We start from the raw sequence: 23,677 nt of genomic DNA on the forward strand, positions 1-23,677 counted from the left end.
GTGCGTGTGTGTGTGTGAGTGTGTGTGTATCATTGTTTGTGTGTGCGTGTCTGAGTGTGCCGGTGTGTGTGTGTGTGCTTGAACTGTGTTTGTGCCTGTGTGTGTGAGTGTGTGTGTCATAGTGTGCGTGTGCATCTTATTGTTCTGGCGAGTCTGAGTGTGCCATGTGAGTTTGTGTGTATCTGAATGTGAGTGTGTCTGAGTGTGTGCATGTCTGTGTGTGTCTGTGTATGAGCGTGTATGTGTCTGTGTGTGTGTTTGTCTGTGTGTGTGTGTGTGTGTGTGTATGTCTGAATGTTCCTTTGTGAAAGAGAGAAAGAACGTGATTGTGAGTGTGTGTGTGTCATTGTGAGTGTGTGTTTGTGTGTGTCTCTGCCTGTGTCTGTGAGTGAGTGTGTGTATCTGAGTGAGTGTGTGTGTGTGTGTGTGTGTGTGTGTGTGCGTTTGTGTGTGTGCTTGAGTTTGCCTGAGTGTGTGTCTTTGTGTGTGTGTCTGAGTGCATGCATTTGTGTATGTGTGCGTGCGTATGAGTGTTTGTTGTGTGCCTCTGTGTGTATGTGTTTGTTTGTGTGTGTGTGTGTGTGTGTGTGTGTGTGTGTGTGTGTGTGCGCGCGCATTTGTGCGTGTGTATGTCTGTCTGTATATGTGTGTCTGAGTGTTCATGTGTGCCTGAGTGTTCCTCTATGAGAGAGTGAGAGAGAGTGTGATTGTGAGTTTGAGATTGTGAGTGTGAGTGTGTGTTTGTGTTTGTCTTACTGCGTTTGTGCTTGAGTTTGCCTGAGTGAGTGTCTGTGTGTGTGTCTGAGTGCATGTGTTTGTTTTGTGTATATGTGTGTTTCTGTGAAAGAGAGAGAGAACGTGATTGTGTGTCATTGTGAGTGTGTGTTTGTGTGTGTTTCTGCCTGTGTCTGTGAGTGAGTGTGCGTATCTGAGTGTGTGTGTGTGTTTGTGTGTGTGTGTATGTGTGCGCGTGTGCGCGTGTGTGTGTGCGCGTGTGTGTACGTGTGTGAATGTGTATGGGTCTGAGTGTGCCTGTGTGAATGTGGGTGTATCTGTGTGCGTGTGTGTGTCAGTGAGTGTGTGTCTGAGTATGCCTGTGTGAGTGCCATTGCCTTTGTGAGTGCGTGTGTATCTGTGTTTGTGTGTGTGTGTGTGTGTGTGTGTGTCTGTCTGTGTGTCTGTCATGTGTGTATGTGTCTGAGTGTTCCTGTGTGTGTAAGTGTGCCTCGGTATATATGTGTGAATTTGTGGTGTGTGTGTGTGTGTGTGTGTGTGTGTGTGTGTGTGTGTGTGTGTGTGTGTCTGAATGTGTATGGGTCTGAGTGTGCCTGTGTGAATGTGGGTGTATCTGTGTGCGTGTGTGTGCCAGTGAATGTGTGTCTGAGTATGCCTGTGTGAGTGTGTGCCTATGTGAGTGTGTATATGTCTATGTCTGTGTCTGTGTGAGTGTGACTGTAGTGTGTTAGCATGTATGTGTGTGAATGTGTGTGTGTGTGTGTGTGTGTTTCTGTCTGTGTCTGTGTGCCTGTGTGCCTGTGTTCGAATGTGTGTGTGTCATGGCTGATCCTGTTTGAGCGTGTGTTTGTGTGTGTGAGTGTGTGCCTGTCTGAGTTTGTATATTTGTGTGTGTGTGTCTGAGTGTGTGTGTGTGTGTGTGTGTGTGTGTCTGCGTGTGAATGTGTGTGTATGTCTGTGTCTGTGCGCACCTGTGTCTGTGTGTGTGTGTGTGTGTGCGCGCGCGCTCGCCACTGACATAGACACATACACATACTCATGATACCGACATATACACCCACACAGACACACCACTCACATACACACACACATCACTCATACACGCACACACACATTGACACACAAACAAATCACACACACACCTTACATACACACACACACACAACACACACACACACACACACACACACACACACACACACACACACACACACACACACACACACACACATACACATACACACCACATACACCCACACAGACCCATCACTCACATATCATTCACACACACATCACTCACACATAAACACACACACACCGACACATCACTCAAACACACATACACACACACACACACACACACACACACACACACACACACACACACACACACACACACACACACACACACACACACACAAAAAGTCAAATGGTTCCTACAAATCTTGTAACTTTGGCGTTTTGAGTTCCAGTCTATCCTAAGTTTCATGCAAAATTTAACTTTACATGGACATCCTCAGCCATTCAAGAAATTCATACATTTCTTTGTTTAACAGTGGGTTGTCGATAAAAGAACTATAGAATATCGATGACTCATCCTTCTGCATCATCATGGACAACAGAAACATCAAAACTCAATCTGTGTTCAACAAAGGTGAAATGGATCGGATCAATATTTTGTTCTGTTGTGATATTAAGTCATACAAACTGGATAAATGAATTTCAAAGTGGAAAATGACAATGCAGGATGTGTAATAACCATGCCACTATTCATTGGATAAATGAATTTCAACATGTCATGCAATGTGAAGATTTTTTAGTTTTTTTTGTTTTTAAAACATCAAAATGTGCCTGCAGAGATGTTGGAAACCAAGTTTCCACAACCTGTTCTAAATTCAAATTCACTTAAGAGCCAACCTTCTAACAATGTAACAACTTCAAATCACCTGCTTTTCAACACCTTCACATCCAAGCAGAGCATCTAAGAAACTACAGGTCTGCCATGGGAGAGATAGTGAGCTGATGATATATTTGTAAGTATATTGTGTTTCCTCTTTGTTTGTTACTAGCCTTTGCATGTGTGCATTAAGTAGATGAAACATTACAATTTTAAACCTCTGGAGAAAATTTGGATCTACAATGACTTGTTTATTTTGAAACACAAATAAGGGCTTGCTACTGAAATTAATAAAATCACACTGAAGGAAGATAATGACCCACTCTTCACCTACAAAACACAATTATTACAGACAGTAAGAAAAAGAAACAAAAATTCTGTTTTTGACTCCTGCTTTTGTGATAAAGTGTCACAACTGCAGCCTTTGGAATTTAAAATCATGTCATTAAATGAATCTGGATCAAAGAAGCTTTGTTTAGTAATGATGACCATAAAATTATTGGGATGTTGAAAAATTACATTTCATTCATTAATACCTTTACTGAGGGAAATCTGTATCCACACCTGGTCCGGGATATAGCTGACTCTGCTGCTCATGATGCCACACAATACCTCGTGGATGTCAAATTTTGAATTGCTAGATCTGTTCCAAATCTGCCCATTTAGAATGATGGTTACACTATATAACACAGCAGACAGCATCTCAATGTGAAGATGTAACTTCATCTCCACAGGGATTACATACTTCTAATACTGTCAAAGCTGGATGCATGTGTGACAGATAATTTGGACACAGTAAATTTGAATAGGTTTTTGCCACTTGTTGGCTCAAATTTCCATTGGCCATAGGCCTTGTCCAGCAAATATGGTCTTCAGGAATTGGCCAGCCAGTAATGATGATGCTGATCCACTCTTGGTGATGAGAATTGATGATCCCCATTCAGAGTACATTCGGTGCTCTTGCCATGTTCAGCGATGTTCAAAGTTAACTTGTGCTGATTTATCAACAGTGGGTTTTCTCATGTATATACACGAGTCCTGATTCAGTGTGGAGGACTCATAGGGTAATCCTCTCCAAATGTACCACTGCTTTTGTGGATATGTTCTGTTGGATGGACAGAGAACCCACAGGTGTGATAGTGAAGACAAGCCCTTAACAGTAAGACAAGATATACTGCACAAGGGCTTAGTGGTTAAGCACTGCGGCCTCACAATGCCAAGAACCTGGGTTCAATTCCACCCTTGGGTGCCTGCATGTGTGGAGTTTGCATGTTCTTCCTGTATCTGTGTGGGCTTCTTCTGGGTGTTCTGGTTTTCCTCCCAAGTCCCAAAGATTTGCAGGTTAGGTGGAATGGCCGTGCTAAATTGCTGATAGCGAACATGTGTTAAAAGTCTTCAGGTGACCTCCTGTCAAACCAAACCTCTTCGTGATTTTTTTAATAGGTTGCAAATCAGATTTCGCTGCTAAAATGTCCAATGGTGGAATGGGAGTGGTGCCAGTCATTAAACTGTGCTGCTAGCTTTTAATTCCAGATTTATTAATTAACTCCATTTACATGTCAACAGTTATCACAACAACCCAAATCCCAGATTTAGTGTGGGCTGCTGGAAAATGGGCAAGGGTGCCATCACTCTCTCTTGAGGATCCTACTAAAAAGATGACAGACTTGAAGACAGGAATGTTGAGTTTGATGGGCAAAATGGCAATTTCCCTCAACCCTGCCTTTTCACAGCTTCTTGTAGGTATTTTATTGCAGTCCTGACACTGTTGTGACATTTTACGGTGGCAGAACTCTGAACTTAAAGCAAATAAAATGTTATTACTGGAATATTAAAAGACTGGAACAGAAGGTTAGGTATTGATCTTCTCAGGAAAACAATTATTTTGTTCATTGTCATTAAGGTTAGCAGTACCATGGATGGGAAATAAATTTTCATTTCACATTTAAAATCATTTAGGAGCCTCCTACATTCTCTGACAGTGTACATCATGGGTTAGATAGAGAAAAGCAGCAGACAACTCTCTCCCAGTAATATTGCTTAGGTATAAGCTAATAATAAAACTAATACAGCACTAATGTGACATTCCTGTTTCCCTCAACTGAAATGTTTGTGGTCCCTGAGTAATACTGCTAATTCAAAACAAAATTAGTGTTGAATTATAGATTGTTTTCTGTTGTGGTGTTGTAACCATTGGGGATTGGGTCAAGTCAAATAAAATGCATGACAATTCGAAACTTCTCAGCTATTACAAAGAGCATACATTCATTCCAATAACACAAAATGAAAAATAATTGTTCAAAGCATTGTGCTGACTGGGTGTCCTGTTAGTGTGCATTGAGCAAGGCTGCAAATGTCTGTTTGTCTCCTCAATGCACTCTTAACCCTGAGAACAGCTTCTGATTGTGCATCCTGCCCTTGCTATGACCAACCACCTCTAGAATAGCGCCTGGCTTTGGTCCTGTTACAAATGAAGATATGAAATAAGAGCAGAAATAAGCTATTCAGCCCCTCATACCTCCTCCATTATCAATAAGATTGCAGAACATAAAACAGCACACATTAGAGCATAGTCTTCAGCCCACCATGTTTGTGCCAACCATGATGCAATGCTAAACTAATCCTGACTGCCTGCTCTTTGCCCATATCCCTTTATTCCCTGTTTGTCCATATGTCTGTCGAAGTACCTCTCAAACATTGCACCATCCTCTCTGCTTCTACCACTGCCCCTGTTAGCAATGGTTGATCTCTTCACATTTCAAATTCTACATTCCCACCTATTTTTGATTCTGCTGTCTACCAAGAATCTATCTATCTTCACATGAAAAATACTCAATAGTGCCCACCTCCATAGGCTTTTGAGGCAGAGAATTCCAAACCCTCCAGAGAGAAAATAAATTCTCCTCATCTCTGTCCCAAAGAGTTGGCTCTTTATTTTAAGACAGCGTCCCATCGTTGTGGACTTACTCACTGGAAAAATCAAATTTCCGGGCTCATCTTTGTGAAAACCATTGAGGATTTGTACACAAAAATCAAGTCACCCCTCAGTCTTTAGCCCAGCCTGTCTAACATATCCTCATAATATGCCCCATTCATTCCAGGTATCAAACTCATAAATCTCCTTTGAGTCATCTCGAACACATTTGCATCTTTCCTTAAATAAGGAGACCAAAACAGCACAAATATTCGAGATGTGGTGCCAATATGTTACCTCCTACTCCATGAGCTGTTACTTTTCACAATAATGTTTGATGTAATACTTTATCAAGTGTCCTCTGGAAATCTGATTACAATACGTCTACAGGCTTCCACTTATCCAAAACATGTTACTGCTTCAAAGAATTCCAATAAGTTGGTTAAACATGATTTTCGCTTTGACAAAACCATGCTCACTCTTCTCAATTAACTTGAGTTTTCTTTTCTAAGTAGACAGCTCGAATCTCTTCCATGGTCAATTCCACCCCCTTTCCCAACGCAGATGTCAAACTGTCAGCTCCTACAGTTTCCTGTTTTGTGCTTCCTTCTCTTCTGAAATACAGGGAGTATATTTCCCACCCATCAGTTTGATAGAATCTTTCTTGAATCCAATGAATTTAGAAAAAAATAGTTCTAATACATCCAGTACCTCATCCATCAGTTCCTTGTTATTTACTATTAATACCTCCTTCTCAATCTCTTCTTTTAAATACATACAAAAGCTCTTTCTATCTGCTTTTACATTCTTAGCTAACTTCCTCTTATACTCCAGTTTCTTTGTATTTATTAAGCTTTTGGTCATTCTCTGCCAATCTTTATATTCTGACCAATCACCTGACCTGTCACTCAAAATATATGCTTTTTCCTTAAGTTAGGTACTTTCCCTAACTTTTTAAGTTAACCACCGAAAAACCGATATCCATTTCAAGCCCACCGACTCTGACAGCTACCTAGAATACATCTCCTCCCACCCACCTTCCTGAAAAAATTCCATCCCCTATTCCGAAGACTTTCACCTCCGCTGCATCTGCTCCTAGGATGAGGCATTCCATTTCTGTACATCGCAGATGTCCTCGTTTTTCAAGGACCGCAACTTCCCCTCTGCAGTGGTCGAGAATGTCCTCGACCATATCTTCCCAATTTCCCGCAACTCATCCCTCACACCCCACCCCTGCAATAACTGCCTAAAAAGGAATCCCCCTCATCCTCACATGCCACCCTGCCAACCTTTGGAACCAACGCATCATCCTCCGACACTTCCACCATCTGCAATCCGATCCCACCACCAACAACATTCTTCCATCCCTACCCTTGCCTGCCTTCTGGAGAGATCACTCTCTCCATGACTCTGTTGTCCGCTTCACACTCCCCTCCAAACCCACCACATCCGGCACCTTCCCCTGCAACCGCTGGAAGTGCTACATTTGACCCCATACCACCTCCTTCACCCCCATCCCAGGCACCAAGAAGATTTTCCATTTCAAGCAGAGGTTCGCCTGCACATCTGCCAATGTGGTATACTGCATCTGCTGTACCCGTTGTGGCCTCCTCAACATCGGGGAAACCAAACGGAGGCTTGGGGATCGCTTTGTAGAACACCTGCCCTCGGTTCGCAATAAACAACTGCATCTCCCAGTCGTGAACCATTTCAACTCCCCCCTCCTATTTCTAGGAACAGCAACTCATATTCCACTTGGGACCTCTGCAGCCCAATGGTATCAATATCGATTTCACCAGCTTCAAAATCTCCCCTCCCTCCACTGCATCCCAAAACCAGCCCAGCTCATCCCCGCCTCCCTAACCTTTTCTTCCTCTCACCTATCCCCTCCTCCCACCTCAAGCTGCACCTCCATCTCCTAACTACTTACCTCATCCCGCCCCCTTGACCTGTCCATCCTCGCCAGACTGACCTATCCCCTCCTTACCTCCCCTACACTCACCTCTATAGGCTCCATCCCTGCCCCTTTAACTTGTCTGGCTCCTCTCCACCTGTCTTCTCCTCTATCCATCTTCAAACTGCCTCCCCCTCTCTCCCTATTTATTTCAGAACCCTCTCCCCCTCCCCCTTTTCTGATGAAGGGTCCAGGCCTGAAATGTCAGCTTATGTGCTCCTAAGATGCTGCTTGGCCTGCTGTGTTCATTCAGCTCCACACTTTGTTATCTCGGATTCTCCTAAATCTGCAGTTCCCATTATCACAGATGTTGGGTGCCTTTTTGAGAATTTCTCTTTATGGTAGGGACATATATATTCTGAGAATCCTGAAAAATCACCTTAAATATCTGTGTCCAATTCATCCACCCCTTAGCCTAGCATGCCAGATGACTTGAACTAGCTGTGCTTTCATGCTCTGGCTGCCCTTATTTCAGTTTTAAATACTAACCTTAAACCCAATTTTCTCCCTTTCAAACTGGATGCAAAATGCAATCATATTGCTATTGCTGTTGTCCAGGAATACTTCACACTGGAAAGTGTTTAATTATTCTTGTGACATTATACAATACCAGTTTGAATATAAACTACTGTGTTGTCAATTCCAAAATGTTGTGTTCTAAGAAACAATGTTGAAAGGATTCTGTGAACCCTTCATCCTGGCTGCTGCTGCCAGTTGGATTTTTCCAGTTTATGAGTAAATTAAGACCACCTCAATTGCCATCCATTTAACACAAGCATCCAATAGTCTTTCTTGTACACTTTGCCCCACATAGAGGTGACTATTAGTGGGCCTGTTCGCCACTCTTAAGAATGACTGTTTTCCCTTATAATTCATTGTCTCCACCCAACCAGATTCTCCATCTCCTGAATCAAGATTATCTCTAATCATTACACAAATGTCATGCTTTATTACCAGTGCTTTTTATCCCTCCACCTTTCCCTAGCTTCCTATCCTTCTTGAAGGTTATAAAAACTGCAGTATGCAGGATCTAATTCTTGTCATTTTGAAACTAAGTCTCCATAATGGCCATCAAGTCCTATTTATTTACTTCAGTTGTGTGCCAGCAATTCAATTACTTTGTTTTGATAGCTACATGTATTCAGATACAGAGCCTTCAGTTTTGTATTTATCATATATTTTTAACATTGTGTCTTGATTGTTGGTGTATTCCTAGTTTTTTTTTTCTCTTTGTCACCACCTGCTATTCTCTAGCGTTTTTTCCCTTGTCACTATTTTCCACTCTCAGGAAAACTCTCTCTCCACTCGGCCTTCAGCCCTCCACTTAACTAATTCTGGCCTCTTGGGAATCCTTGATTTGAAATGTCTACAACAGGGGTGGTTGTGCATTTAGTTATCACAGCCTCAAACTCCAGAATCTAGTTCCTAATCTTTCACATCTCTCTATCCCTCTATCTCTCTTACTTTAAAATATTTCTTAACATTTTTACTTTTTGACTAAGCTTTTGGCCATTTGTGACTCAGGCTGAATTTTGATGGATAGCAAATCTGTAGAATGGCTTATGATGTGATACTGCACTAAATGTATGATATAAATGCTTTTGTTAAAAGTTCTTGTGGTTCACTGGTAGTGTTCCTGACTTGAGCTGGAACTAGGAGGCTTTGGTTCAAGTCCCATCTTATCCACAGAAGTGTAATAACATCCCTGAACAGGTTGATTAATATTATCTATAAGTGTTTTGTTGTTACATTGCCAAAACTGGCTGGATTTAACCCAAAGCCTGAATATGTCAAACGGATAACATCACCTTGTACTTTTTTTCTGTAATTAAGTGTTGAGTAATGGTGGTCCATAATGGTTGAAGCTTTCGTCGTCTCTATCAAGGGGGTACAGAGCAGGTTCACCAGGGTGTTGCCTGGGATTGAGAAATTTGAGTCTAAGGAGAGACTAGATAGGTTAGACTGTTTTCTTTTGAGCAGAGTAGACTGAGGGGGGACATGATTGAGATATATAAGATTATGAGGGATATGGACAGGTGAATAAGTGGCATCTGTTTCCCTTAGTTGATGAGTCAACCTCAATAGGGCATAGTTTTAGGGTCAGGGGCGAGAGACTCAGAGGAGATTTGGGAAACAGTTTTTTTTTTCACTCAGCAGGTGCCTGAGAAGTTAGTGGATAAGAACTTCAAATATCAAAACATTCAAGAATTAGGGACGAGTGTAGTAAATTGGGAATAGCACAGTTTTAATGATAGTTATATTGGTACAGACTCAATGGACCAAAGGGCTTTTTTCTGTGCTGTATGAACCTGTGAATCTATGAACCACAATCAAAAACATGTGCTGGTACAAAGGCCATTCGGCCAATTCAGTTTATCCCCATTGAAACCCATTGTGCAACAGCCACAGCAGCGAATGGGCCTATGGCAAACACCAGACTTATTTTAAAGCAATTCAAGATTTTTAAAATCAACTGCTCAGAAATGTCTATCATACTTCCCTTAGTATATTTATAATGCAACGTTAATGGATGAAGAAAGCTTAGTCAAATATATTTTTGACTCCAAAAGATAGAGATTGCTTCTCCAGCTCTTTGAGGATGAGAAGTTTGACTCCTGGTACGTACTACCTGATTTCTGACTCTCTGAACTGAACGTGGAAACTAATCAGATGTTCTTCTCCAGTAAATAAACAAATGAGTTAAATCTGATGCTCACGCAGGTTGCCAACATTGATTTGTTTTGGTCTTTGTTCCCTGGCTACGCAAATTCCTTTTTTCAAGCAAATACTCTCCCTCCAATCTCATTAGAGTAATTGTCTTTGCATTTGATGCATCAAGCTCCTGTCAGCAATGAAACTGATTGCAGAAAGTTGCAAAAAATATATTTTAATGTTCAAGACATAGCTGCACACACTCACCATGCTTCAACTATGGAGATTAATTGACTGAATAAGAGGAACATGCCAGAAATGCAGGACAATAACGTTTTCTTCATGAGTAAAGCCATCCCACCTTGTCCATCCTGTAGTTAAATCTTATCTCCAAAACTGATAATAATTGAAGTGGTCTATTTTGCTTTCCCGTCCTCATTTTTGGGGGTTACCCTACAGATAACCTGGTCCATATTTATTGATAGAGTTCTGCATTGGTTTGGCATTTGCTTTTGCAGGATGGGTGACCACAATATTGTCCTCCTCTTACTGGACATTAATGATTGTGTTTGGACAAATTTCAATCACATCTTTCAGGCCAACAAGACTTTCTTGAACCTCAACTGTTTTTTTTTTGTTGGAAGTGTATTGGAAGACTTGTGATGACACTGGAACTCATTACTTTAGAAGGTTGTGTAACATCCCCTTTAAACTCATCAATGAGGTACCATTACATCTGCATTGGGAAGGGCAGACTAAAAGAACCAAATTTAATAAATGACCCTCAAGTGAAGATATTACTAATGATTCTCTTTTATTTCAACATGAATCAGACCAATACAAAGTCTGACAAACTTAGAAATTAACGGGCGAATGAAATTTAAAATGCAACAGTAAATTTCAATTTAAATGTGTTCTGTCACTACTCATTCAATCTTTACGTATTTTTAATCAACCAATTATTCAATCTCTATACAGTATAAATACTCTGATAATTAAATATATTTCAGAGGGTGGAAAATGGAGGCATAAACATAGCAGCATCTAAAAACAACCTACAAAAATAATGTAGACCGAGTAAAATCTCCAAGTTTAGAATATAGATTGGGTGTAAAATCAAAAAGACACACTAGTTGGAAGAAATAAATTGGAAGAAATGAGACCGAAGATTGAAGTGGACGGTGTCACATTGGAGAAGGTGATGTTTTATTGCTATTTTCACTAGACTATTCATCCAGAGAACCCAGGTAATGCTCAGTGGACTGAGATTTGAATCCCACCATGGAAGAAGGCAGAATATGAATTCAAAATTAATGATGACCGTGCAACTACTGCAAATTGCTGGAATAAATGGTTTCAGTGGATGGAAGTTGTGATGCTGAAATCAGAAGATGGATGGAGATAGCCAGAAGTAACTTTGTGAAAGCCAGAAGGCATACAACGCCAAGTTACAGTCCAACAGGGTTTGTTTGAAATCATAAGTTTGTTGAGCGCTGGTCCTTCATCAGGTGAAGGAACAGTGTACCAAAAGCTTGTGATTTCAAATAAACCTGTTGGATTATGGCCTGGTGACAAATGACTTCTGACTTTGTCCATCCTGGTCCAATACCTGCACCTCCACATCATAATTTTGAGACGATGAAGGATATGTTAGCAACAAGAAAATCCGAGCTCATAACAAAGAAAAATCTCATAAGATGCTACACTTCATCCAAATTCTTGTCTTTCTCAGAACTCTGGACAATAAGTACAGATCTGTGGGAAAAAAAACAGACCTTTGTATTGTAAATGCCATGGCATTCAATAACAGCTGTGTGTATTGAGCAAATAAAAAATTAAGAGCTGAAAATAGCAAACAAGAAGAGCTGTTAAAATTGACATTCAGAAAGGGGAATGCCAGTGCTTTGGGCAATTTATCCAGGTTGAAAAGCTGCAAAGATCTTCTGTAGAAGGGTCGAGATGAGCATAACTGGATGATGGATGTCACAGAGTAGGTGCAGATGAGCTTCAGTAGATGTCTGAGGATCGTGTAAAACAGACAGGTGGGGCACACGGAATCAGCAGAACCCTTGGCTGAAGTAGTTACAAGCTGCAGAATATATTGAGTAAGTATAACAGAGATGCATTTTACAAAACCACTAGGAGTCACATCATTACTCACACAAATGTGGCACTGGTTATCCTTAATGTGGAACTGTCGGTGTTGCACAGGAGTGGACAAAGTCAGAAGTCATACAATGCCAGATTATAGTCCAACAGGTTTATTTAAAATCACAAGCTTTTGGAGCACTGCTCCTTTGTCAAGTGCAGTCTTATTGCTTTTCTTCATCTGCATATCTCCTTCATGTCTGTCAGCTACACCGCAATTTTTATACAGGTTAAGGGTCACTATGTCGCATGATCTGCTATTTTGTATTTTTATGATTGATTAATTTACAATTCAGATAGACTCTTAACAGCTTGGTTCAAATAATTTCAGATTCTGTGGCTATTTTGAAAAATGGTAGAAACTTTCCTTATTGTATTGCTTCTGGATGAAGGTAAACCATGGCGATTGACAGCTTCCCTTGAAAATGAGAATGCAAGAACATAAGAAAACAAAGAAACACAGAATTACTACCATGTAGAAAGAGGTCATTCAGCCCATTGAGCCTGCGCCAATCCTCCGAAGGATATCCTACTCAGACTGACATCCCCACCCTATCCCTGTAACAGTGCATATACCATGGCTAATCCACCTAGCTTCAACATCCCTGTCCAGAATGGACAATTTAGCATGGCTAATCCACATAACACGCACATCTTTGAATAAGATGAGAAAGACTATGTAACCATTAATGGATTTTTTTTCCCCACCGATCATATATAATCTCTTCTGTAATCCTGTCCAGATTTAACTTCCTTAGATTCTGCAAAGTTTTACTTGTTCTCCTGGTAAATTTCAACCTCTAAGTATTATATTCTTCTGTACTGCTGACTGTGTTTTGGGATTTATGAAAGAGTGATGTATTTTTATATGCTTAGCCCTGAATTCTGCTACCTATCCCTTCATCAAGCAGAAACATCTTGCTCACCTTTATTCGATGCATAATTTGAAAGACCTCTTTCATATCACTACACAGTCCATTTAATCAGTCCTGCAAATTCTTCCCTTTCTGTTAGAGAGACTTGACAGAGAGTATGTCTGCAATTCTAACAAGGCTCAGGTTGCACTGGTAATGTAAAGAGTTACAAAGTACTGGTTGTTCGCATTCATTACATGTCCCTGATAGTTTCCTGCACAGTGGAATCAATTATAAGTAGCTGGAGCAAAGCCAGAACAAGCATCGCTGATTTTCAGGCCATTATCTAGAACTCAATTTTCAAAGGGAAAATGTTGGCATTGGCAGAGATTGCACATACCAGTATCGTTTACCTTGGCTCAGAAATCTCACCTGATCAACCCTGCGTTTATTTGCTTTTTCCCTCTTTCCGTAGTGTACCTGCAGAAGTGGCAATTGAAAAGAAATAGATAACAAGACAGTTGTCCATTCCTTCATTTCACAGCATGGCTTAAATGAACAAAGTGTTAGGTTCTGAGCTGCAATTGGATATTTGGAGTCTGTGCCCAGCACTTTCAGGAGAGGGCTTCACATAAATCCGAGGAAGACAACAACTTCAATTCCCCAAAGAAACTGTGTCGTCCCCGCTCACTCCAAGAATGCAACAATGCGAGAGAGCCCCTCTTACAGCCAAAGACTCATAGAATAATACAGCATGGAAACAGGACCTTTGGCCCTAACTGGTCCATGCTGACCATGGTGCCCATTCAGCTCGTTCCAACTGCCCACATTTGGTCCATATCCTTCTAAACCCTTCCCATCCATGCACCTATCCAAATGTTTTTTAAATGTTGTTATTGTGCTGCCTGAACCGCTTTCTCTGGCAACCCATTCCATATACACACCATTCTCTGCGAGAAGAAATGGCCCTTCAGGTCTTTCTTAAATCTAGCCGCTCTCACCTTAAACCTTTGCCCTCTAGTTTTCAATTTCCTCATCCCTGGAAAAAATACTATATGCATTCATCTTATCTATGTCGTTCATGATTTTATACACCTCATTAAGGTCACCCCTATGTTCCAAGGAATAAAGTCCTATCCTGGCCAACCTCTCCCTATAACTCAGGCCTTCAAGTCCTGGCAACATTCTCATAAATTTTCTTGGCACGCTTTCTGGTTTAACAATGTCTTTCCTGTAAAAGGGTGCAGTCATGTTTCACTGAAAGCTATAGGTGTCTGATCATTTCAGGGTGCCACAAAGTTGTGTGTAAGATCAGCCAAAGTGTTAAAATAGTCATGATTTGATGCTACGCTTATCAGTCAGCATCATCATTAAATGTCCCAAAGGACATCATCGGAGCAGAATTCTGTGTTTGAAAAGTCCAATGCAAATGATTTCATCTGTTCTTGGGACCATACAATAAACATGTAAGAATGATGGGCTATGATCCTATGATTCTAAAATGAAGCCTTTATATTTGAGGTCACATACATGTTACATCAATGATGTCCCGAGCATGTTTCTTAAAGGGACACTATTATCCTAACAGTGAGACATCACACAGCACTGAGAATTGTGCTCTCCTGTTCTACACAGTGCAGCCTGGGTAAACAGCCTCTTATCACCTTCCAGATCAAACTCTCAAAGAATTCTTTATATCTCTGGTGAGTTCTGCTGAGAGAAATTCATTGATAAGTTTAAGTAAAAACTAGTTTATTACTTATTAAGCAATTTTATACAGTTTTGCAGCAGTCTAACCATCTCTGCTGAAAACATTCTGATTTGTTCTCTGAAGTGATCTCTCATATCGTCGCCGTGGGGACATGTCACATTGTCTCAGACATTAACACTTCCAAAGGAAAGCAAAATACTATGAATGTTGGAAATCTGAAACAAACACAGAGAATGCTGGAGAAACTCAACAGGTCTGACAGCACCTGTAGAAAGAAACGTAGAATTCTGAAGAAGAGTCATAACAGACTCGAAGCATTAGCTGATTGTGACTATTACTGGAATTGCACCATGCTGGTAAATGCTAGGTCCTGAATGTTGCCAAAGTTAGTTTCTTGTACACACAAGCTGATATTCCAATCCTTATCTCAGGGCTTTGTAGAGGAGTAATCTCATTGGAACATGTAAAAAGTGCAGTAAAAGCGTTAATGAAACAACCACATAGGATGCTGGAGAAGCTCAACTGGCCCAGCAGCATCTGTGGGAACTGTGGGAAAGGAGAGTCATGACAGACCTGAAGTGCTAACTCTGTTTCTGTCTCCATCTGCTGAATTTCTCCAGCAGAGTTCTCCAGAGTTAATGCTTCGAGTCTGTTATGACTCTTCTTCAGAATTCTACGTTTCTTTCTACGGGTGTTGAGTTTCCTGTTGAGTTTCTCCAGCATTCTCTGTTTGTTTCAGATTTCCAACATTCATAGTATTTTGCTTTCCTTTGAAAGTGTTAATGTCTGAGACAATGTGACATGGCCCCACGGCGACGATATGAGAGATCACTTCAGAGAACAAATCAGAATGTCTTCAGCAGAAATGGTTAGACTGCTGCAACACTGTATATAATTTCTTAATAAGTAATAAACTAGTTCTTATTTAAACTTACCAAAGAATTTCTCTCAGCAGAACTCACCAGAGATATAAAGAAGAATTCTTTGAGAGTTTGATCTGGAAGATGATAAGAGGCTGTTTACCCAGGCTGCACTGTGTAGAACAGGAGAGCACAAATTCTCAGTGCTGTGTGATGTCTCACTGTTAGGATAATAGTGTCCCTTTAAGAAACATGCTCGGGACATCATTGATGTAACATGTATGTGACCTCAGATACAAAGGCTTCATTTTAGAATCATAGGATCATAGCCCATCATTCTGTACCGCCAAAAGTTTCCTAATACCTATACCAGTCCCATACTTTGGGCCCTTATCCCCGAATATTATGATATTTCAAGTGTTTATTCAGGTACTTTTTAAAGTTTGTGAGGTTTCCTGCCTCAACTGTCTTCCTACACAATGCATTCCAGACTCTCACTGCCCTCTGGGTGAAAAAGTCTTGCCCCGTTGATGCTCCTGCCTTTCATTTTAAAATTATCGCACTTTGTTATTGACACTTCCATTATATCTTACCCCAAGACCACTTGAAGCATGAGACACCACTAGAAGCATGCTGCTTAATTATAATCTAATGTCTGTTACAGTTAGTTGTAATAAATGTCTGTTGGATTCTTTAATGCCAATTTCTAGAGTTATAACAGATTATATTAGCAATGTCATGTCAGATACAATATCCTGCTAGAGGTAAATTATATCACACAGTAAAAGAGGCTGACTACTTAGCAGCGAGATGAAGAGAAAGTGTGTCACTTTGACAATTGTGAAGCTTTGATACTTTCTACGCCAAAGGGTTCTGGAGCAAGATTTTGGACATTAAAAGAAGCAGGGAATTTTGGGGGGCGATGAAAATTGAGCCGATATAAATAATGAGCTATAGTCTTGATGTACAGTGAAGCAGCCTTTGGCTCATGTAGCCTATTCTCTCTCCAATTTCTGATGCAGTTGGTCAAATATTGGTGGATTCTCGAAGGATCAGAATTCCCAACAGCATGGACCATAAGGGCATAAGAAGTAGGTGCAAAAGTAGGCCATTCAGCCCATTGAGTCTGCTCCGTTATTCAATGAAATCATTGCTGATCTGTTAGTCCTCAACTCCACTTACCTGCCTTATCAGCCTTACTGACTAAAAATCTATCTCAGCCTTGCATGTATTTAATGACACAGCCTTGGCAACCATTTCTGGTAAAGTATTCCACAGGGTTACAACTCTTAGAGCTATTTATTCACCTATTCAAGTAGTTATTCAACTCTTCTGCAATTTCCTTGCTCCACATTAACATTTCCCCAGCCTTATTCTCTCAGGAGTCTCGGTTCACTTCGGCCTGTCTCTTCATTTCATACAATTAAAGGAGCTCCTACAGTCCACTTGTAAATTATTTTCTAAGTTTTCCTCTCACCTTATTTCTTTTCCTTTTCTTTTGGTTGCCTTTTGTTGACTTTCAAAGCTTTCCCAATACATTGGCTTACCACTAATGTCTGCCACATTTTTTAACTTTAAATATTATATTAACATTAATGAAAGCAAGCAAGTGTAGCAGAAAAGAATGTAATGAAAATATAATCAAAGATAATGTCCATAGGGAATGCTTACAGAGAGAAGTTTCAAAGATGCAGGCTTACGAAACCTGAGTTTTATGACAAAAGAGCAGGAAGTTACATTGAACCAATTTTAAAGGAAGTTCTGAAGAACGCTTATTTATGTCTTGAACGTTGACTTTGTTTCTCTCTCCATAGATGCTGCTAGACCTGAGTTTCTCTGACAATTTCTGAGTTTGAAACATTTGTTCGCTTTCTGATGGAGTATCACATCCAGTTCTCAGCACTGCATGTTAGGAAAGGTGTGAAGTTTTTAGAGATGGCTCCAGAACTGAGCATCACCTGACGCTGGAGCTATGCTCCGAAAGCTTGCCATGTCAAATAAACCTGTTCAACTATAAAGTGGTGTCGTGTGACTTCTGATTTTGCCCACTCTGGTCCAACACCGGTGCCTTCACATCATAAATGATACTACTTCAGAAGGTTTCAGCAGGCTGCTTTGGGGTAGTTCAAATAGTAAGTGCTGGAGAAACTCAGCAGATTTGGCTGCATTCCTGGAGAGAGAAACAGATTTGACACTGTAAATTCAAAGTGACTTTTCTTTAGAGCATAAGCTCAGCTTCGCAGCTACATTAGCAGCTCTCCTCATGTAGATGTGGAATATATGCTGGTGAATTTAGATGATAAACTCTGAGTAAGTGGTGATAGTAGATTTTTTAGGCCAAGGTGACAAAGAAAAAGGTCATGAAACAAATGCGAATGCTCATCACGTAAGTTTTTGAATGCAACATAATGATGTAAACCCAGCATCAAAATATGTCCTCAGTCCGTTCCTGTCAATACGCCAAATTGGTATTCAATTTCAAAACAAGTGCCAACACTCAAGATTGCTAATTAATATGGTATACAAAAAGATGGAACTTCTGATAGCTATTGATTTTGGTGCAGATTAAAACAATATAGTACAATTACAGGCAAAGCACTAGAAGTCAATTATCTCATTGGAGTAATGCCTGCGCTGGTAGCTAGATGCTCTTTTATAAGCAGAGATTATAAAATCTCATCAGAGGACATGGAATTGGCAGTGCAGGACCTACATTCAGAAATCTAACACTCCCAGAGGTGTGTTTGTGGTGTGGGATTAGTGACACTATCTCTGAGCCAGGAGGGCCCAGTTCAAGTCAGGAGCAGAGGTGTGTAATAACATCCTGAAGAGTTTGATTTAAAGTGTTTCCACACTCACAGCGAGGAACTGCACAAGATAACTGTGTACACAGGAGAAATGTTTTGCAGATCTGACTGACACCTGCTGCATTGGCAGCGCATTCTTGCTGCATTGACTTGATATGGACGGCTTCAACAGATAAATGTACACTACAATCTCACAGAGTTGTTATGTGCAGAAGGAGGCCATTTGGCCCATCATGTCCCACTGGTTCTACTCGCTAAATATATTCTTTGCAGTTACATTTATTCCTGTTGTGGTGCTCCCAGTTTAATTTGCACCTCACCTGTGTGCTTTTGATGTTTGCCCTCAACACTTGTGTAACTTGTTTTCAATTTAACTTTATTTTGTTCTTTATTCATTCATAGCATTTGGTGTTGGTGGCAAGGCCACAAGTTGTTGAGCATCTCTAAATGCCCTTGCACTGAGTTGATAGGCTATTTGGTGTCATATTATTTTGGTCTGGAGTCACATTTAGGCCAGAATGAGTAAGGATGGCAGATTCACCCTTTTAAAAAGCACCAGTGAGACATGGTAGCTCAGTGGTTAGCACTGTTGCCTCACAGTGTCAGGGACCTGGGTTTGATTCCACCCTTAGGCAATTGCGTGTGGAGTTTGCATATTCACCCTGTGCCTGTGTTGGCTTTCTCCTGCACTCCAAAAACGTGCAGGCTAGGTGGATTGGCCATTCTAAATTACCCATCGTGCTCAGGGATGTGTAGATTAAGGTGATGGGTCTGGGTGGGATGTTCTGAGGGTTAGTGTGGACTGGTTGGGCTGAAGGGCCTATTTCCATACAGTAAGGGCATTTTAATAAAGATGGCTTATACAACAAACATTCATGGTCACCATAACTGACATTCCTTTATATTCCAGTTGTTATTCATCAAATTTAAATTCTACAAGATTCTGCAATAGGATTTGAATCCAGGCCCCAGTCCATGAAACTGGGCATATGCATCACTCATCCAATGTCTCTACCATAAGGCCACCAGTTAGCTACAACTGAATGCTTCAAAAGTATTCAGAATAATGTAAGTGCACTAAGTGCAGTCACTTACAAGGAATAAATGCTGTTAATCAATGGAATTGTGATATCACAAATAGGACTTTAAGAATCTAAATTTTAAATTATTCTCAAATGTTTCAGTATAATGCAAGTTCTGCCAAGCCTGTGAAAGGGAGGCCAAGATGAAACAAGAGTGAAAAAGATTAAAGGCAGACTGCGTTAAATTTATGTGTCACCCCTTTAGGCCAGTGATGAAAAAATGTTCTTTTTCTGAGGTTGTGCAACTTTGAAACTCTCTGCCTCAGTTGGCAGTGAAGGTGCAGCCACTGAAGATTTTAAGGTGGAGGTAGACGGATTGCATGCTCAACAAAAACCTAAGAATAATGTTAATAGAAACAGACCAGCTGTGATCTTATTAAATAGTAGTGCAGGCTTGAAGGGCTGAATGGCCTGCTGATATCTTGGCTTTTTTGTCAGAGTTTTAAAATATGTCTGCATTCCTGCGGTAGCTTCAAGCAACATCCCTGGTTTATTATAATAAAACAAAGAATTGCGGATGACAGAGATTTGAAACAAAAACAGAAATTGTGGAAATTTAACAGGTCTGGCAGCATCTATGGAGATAAAGCAGAGTTAAAGTTTCAAGTCCAGAGATCCTTCTTCAGAGCCTACTTCAATTTATTTAGTTTTCCCTAAGTCCATGCCCGGAAGCAATCAAACTCAGTCAGGATAGATCAATCCACAGATACAAGTAGTGAACCAGAGAATAATTGTACACCACATGAAGTAGATTCACCATATCACCTCTGAGGGATAACAATTCGGAGCAGATGAAATGGAATTTGTGGAGGAAGCAGATGCATGGAGTTCTCACCATTTGTTGAACGTTTGAATGAGCGATATATTGTTGTTGCTCTCTGTTTATTAAGGCTTGTTTCAAGCTACTAGAACCTGACTCACTGAGGATTTAGTTGCAGGGCAAAGGCTGTTTTGTTGTGACCGCAGCCATGGGAAATCTGCCAACCAAGGGATATTGAAAATTGAATGGGTTGCCTAAAGAGGAAGGCTTAGACAGGCTCAGATTGTATTGACTGGAGTTTGGAAGTGTAATAGACAACTTTATTGAAACATATAGGTTCTTGAGGGGTCTTCCCAGGGCAGATATGGAGAGGATCATCTTTTAGAAGAAACTAGATCTTGGAGTCACTGTTTAAAAATCAGGACTCACCCATTTGAAACAGAGACGAGGTGATTACTATTTTTACTGAGCGGCCATGAGTCTTCAGAACTCACCTCATGATAATGTGGAGGAAGCAGGACCTGTGAACATGCATAAGGTTGAAATGGATTTGTGTTGTGTTGGTCAGAGGTGGGGGAAGTGCAGATTTGACGTTAAAATCAGATCAGCTGTGGTCTTACTGCATGACAGAGAAGACTCCTGAGCTAAATAGTCTATCCCTGCTCCATCATTGTATGTAACAGGAGGTCAAAGTGAGATTAGGAATAGTGAAGCAAATCATTTCCTGCCAACATTTTATGAACCAGTTTCTATGGAAATGCATTTTTATCTGAGAATTATTTTTAAAGATGTAATTTTCGATTGTCTGTCACCCAGCGGAGTGGGAATTACTTTCCTTTCAGTTCTGCCTTTTGTCCAACCGATACAGCGAATAATTTATGTGTATTTGTCTTGGTTTTCGTGACCAAATTCAAGGTTCATAAGTATGTCTTTTCTTTTTTGCAATGAATGCTCTTTCCAGTAATGGTTAGGGCCCGCTGTTTTCTTTGGGGCTTTTTCATGTTCAGATGGCTGTAATAAAACGCTGCTGCTTTCGTCACAGAAATCAGCAAAACGAGAACCCAGGGTTACAAAGCAAGGTGCCCTGATTGTCTGAAAATGTGAGGCTGAGCAATAAAAGATTGACGAGAGTGCAGGAGAATGATCAAACCCAGCACGGGAGAGCGATCAAGCCCAGCGTAGGAGAGAGATCAAGCCCAGCATGGGAGAGAGATCAAGCCCAGCATGTGAGAGAAATCAAGCCCAGCGCAGGAAAGAGATCAAGCCCAGTGCAGGAGAGAGATCAAGCCCAATGTGGGAGAGAGATCAAGCCCAGCACAGGAAAAAGATTAAGATCAGGCGCAGGAGAGAGATCAAGCCCAGCATGGGAGAGAGATCAAGCCGAGCACAGGAGAGGGATCAAGCCGAGCACAGGAGAGAGATCAAACCCAGGCACAGGAGAGAGATCAAGCTCAGCATGAGAGAGAGATCAAGCCCAGCATGAGAGAGAGATCAAGCCCAGCATGAGAGAGAGATCAAGCCCAGTGCAGGAGAGAGATCAAGCCCAGTGCAGGAGAGAGATCAAGACCAGCATGAGAGAGAGATCAAGCCCAGCATGAGAGAGAGATCAAGCCCAGTGCAGGAGAGAGATCAAACCCAGTGCAGGAGAGAGATCAAGACCAGTGAGGGAGAACAATCAAGCCCAGGCGCAGAAGACCGATCGAGCCCTTGTGGAGAAAGCCTAGAAGAGAGAAATTGCAGGCCCATGACTAAAGAAGGATTTTGGAACTTTTAGCTTTATTTCTTATTTACTACTTTATACTGAGATGAACTGTAATGTTGAAATTTTAATTTATTTCTTTTTCTATTTTTTTTACTGAGATTTTTAACCAAGGAACCTTGTACCAGTGATGGCATCAGGAATGGCTACATCATAAGCTTTTTGTTGTGCTCCTGTTTCCTTGTCCTCGAGTACACATGACAACCAAATTTAGTTCTAATAATTCTAATTATGAAGCTCAGTCAGATTGTTAGGTTACATCGGGGTCTTAAAAGAGGTGGAGAAAAATGGTGCCCAGAAACCTGAATATAAATTTGCCAATGGTAGAGCAAAGGACCAGGTGTGGAGAAGAAGATCAGAAAGGTTTATGGGGCTGAAAGAGATCAATTATTTGAGTTAGTGAGGCTGTGATATAGCTAGAGATAATGGGAACTGCAGATGCTGGAGAATCCAAGATTATAAAGTGTGAAGCTGGATGAGATGCCTAACTTGAAGAAGTTACCCTCCTCCCTCCGTACCAACCTCAGGGAATCTCTCTCCCACTGCAACTCTCCATCTTCGGTCCGCCTCCCCCTCTCTCCCTATTTATTCCACAACCCTCTCCCCATCCCCCTCTAGGCCCGAAACGTCAGCTTTTGTGCTCCTGAGATGCTGCTTGGCCTGCTGTGTTCATCCAGCTTCACACTTTATTATCTGTGATATAACTATGTGTGATGTAACTATTTCAAAGCTACATTGGAGGCATGCAAGGCCAGTACTCAATGTGAATAAGAGGAGAGCAGGTATTGGCTCTGTATTTTTGCATGGGTCATAGCCATCACTCAGAAAGACCAATTTTAGTTGCTAATGCCCAATGACTTGCTGGACAATTTCAGGAGTCAACCACATGACTGTGGGTCTGGAGTTACATCATAGAATGCTTACAGTAGGAACGCTCGCTATTTGATCCAACAAGTCCACATGAACTTTCTGAAGAGCATACCACCTAGGCTCAACCCCCTACCCTATCCCTATAACCCTGCATTTCCCATGGCTAATCCACCTAACCTACACATCCTCAGATACAATGGACATGTTCGCATGGCCAATCCATAAAACCTGCATATCTTTCGACTGTGGGAGGAAACTAGAGCACCGAGAGGAAACCAGAGCACCCGGAGGACACCCATAGAGCAATCACAAAAGTCCACACAAGGCTGGAACTGAACTGGGGTTCCCAGCACTGTGAGGCAGGAGTGCTAACCATTGAGCAACCATGCCACCTATGTAAACCAAGCCAAGTAAAGACAACTAATTTCCTCCCTTAATCAACCTGAATGAAAGAAATGAGTTCGTACAATTTTTGACATTAGTCACTACGGTCATCATTAGGTAACTTTTCAATTTTACTGAATTCAAGTCACCATCTGATTTGCTTTTGATTTTGGTTTTATTGTCTTGTATATTTGACAGTAAGAATATAACAAAATACAGTGAAAAGCTTCCATTTGTTACCATGAAACACTTTGAATAATTTAAGAGTTAGGAAAAGGAAAAGAAAGATA

Source organism: Stegostoma tigrinum, chromosome 28 (genome assembly GCF_030684315.1).
Source record: "Stegostoma tigrinum isolate sSteTig4 chromosome 28, sSteTig4.hap1, whole genome shotgun sequence".
In the NCBI taxonomy this organism is placed as follows: Eukaryota; Metazoa; Chordata; class Chondrichthyes; order Orectolobiformes; family Stegostomatidae; genus Stegostoma; species Stegostoma tigrinum.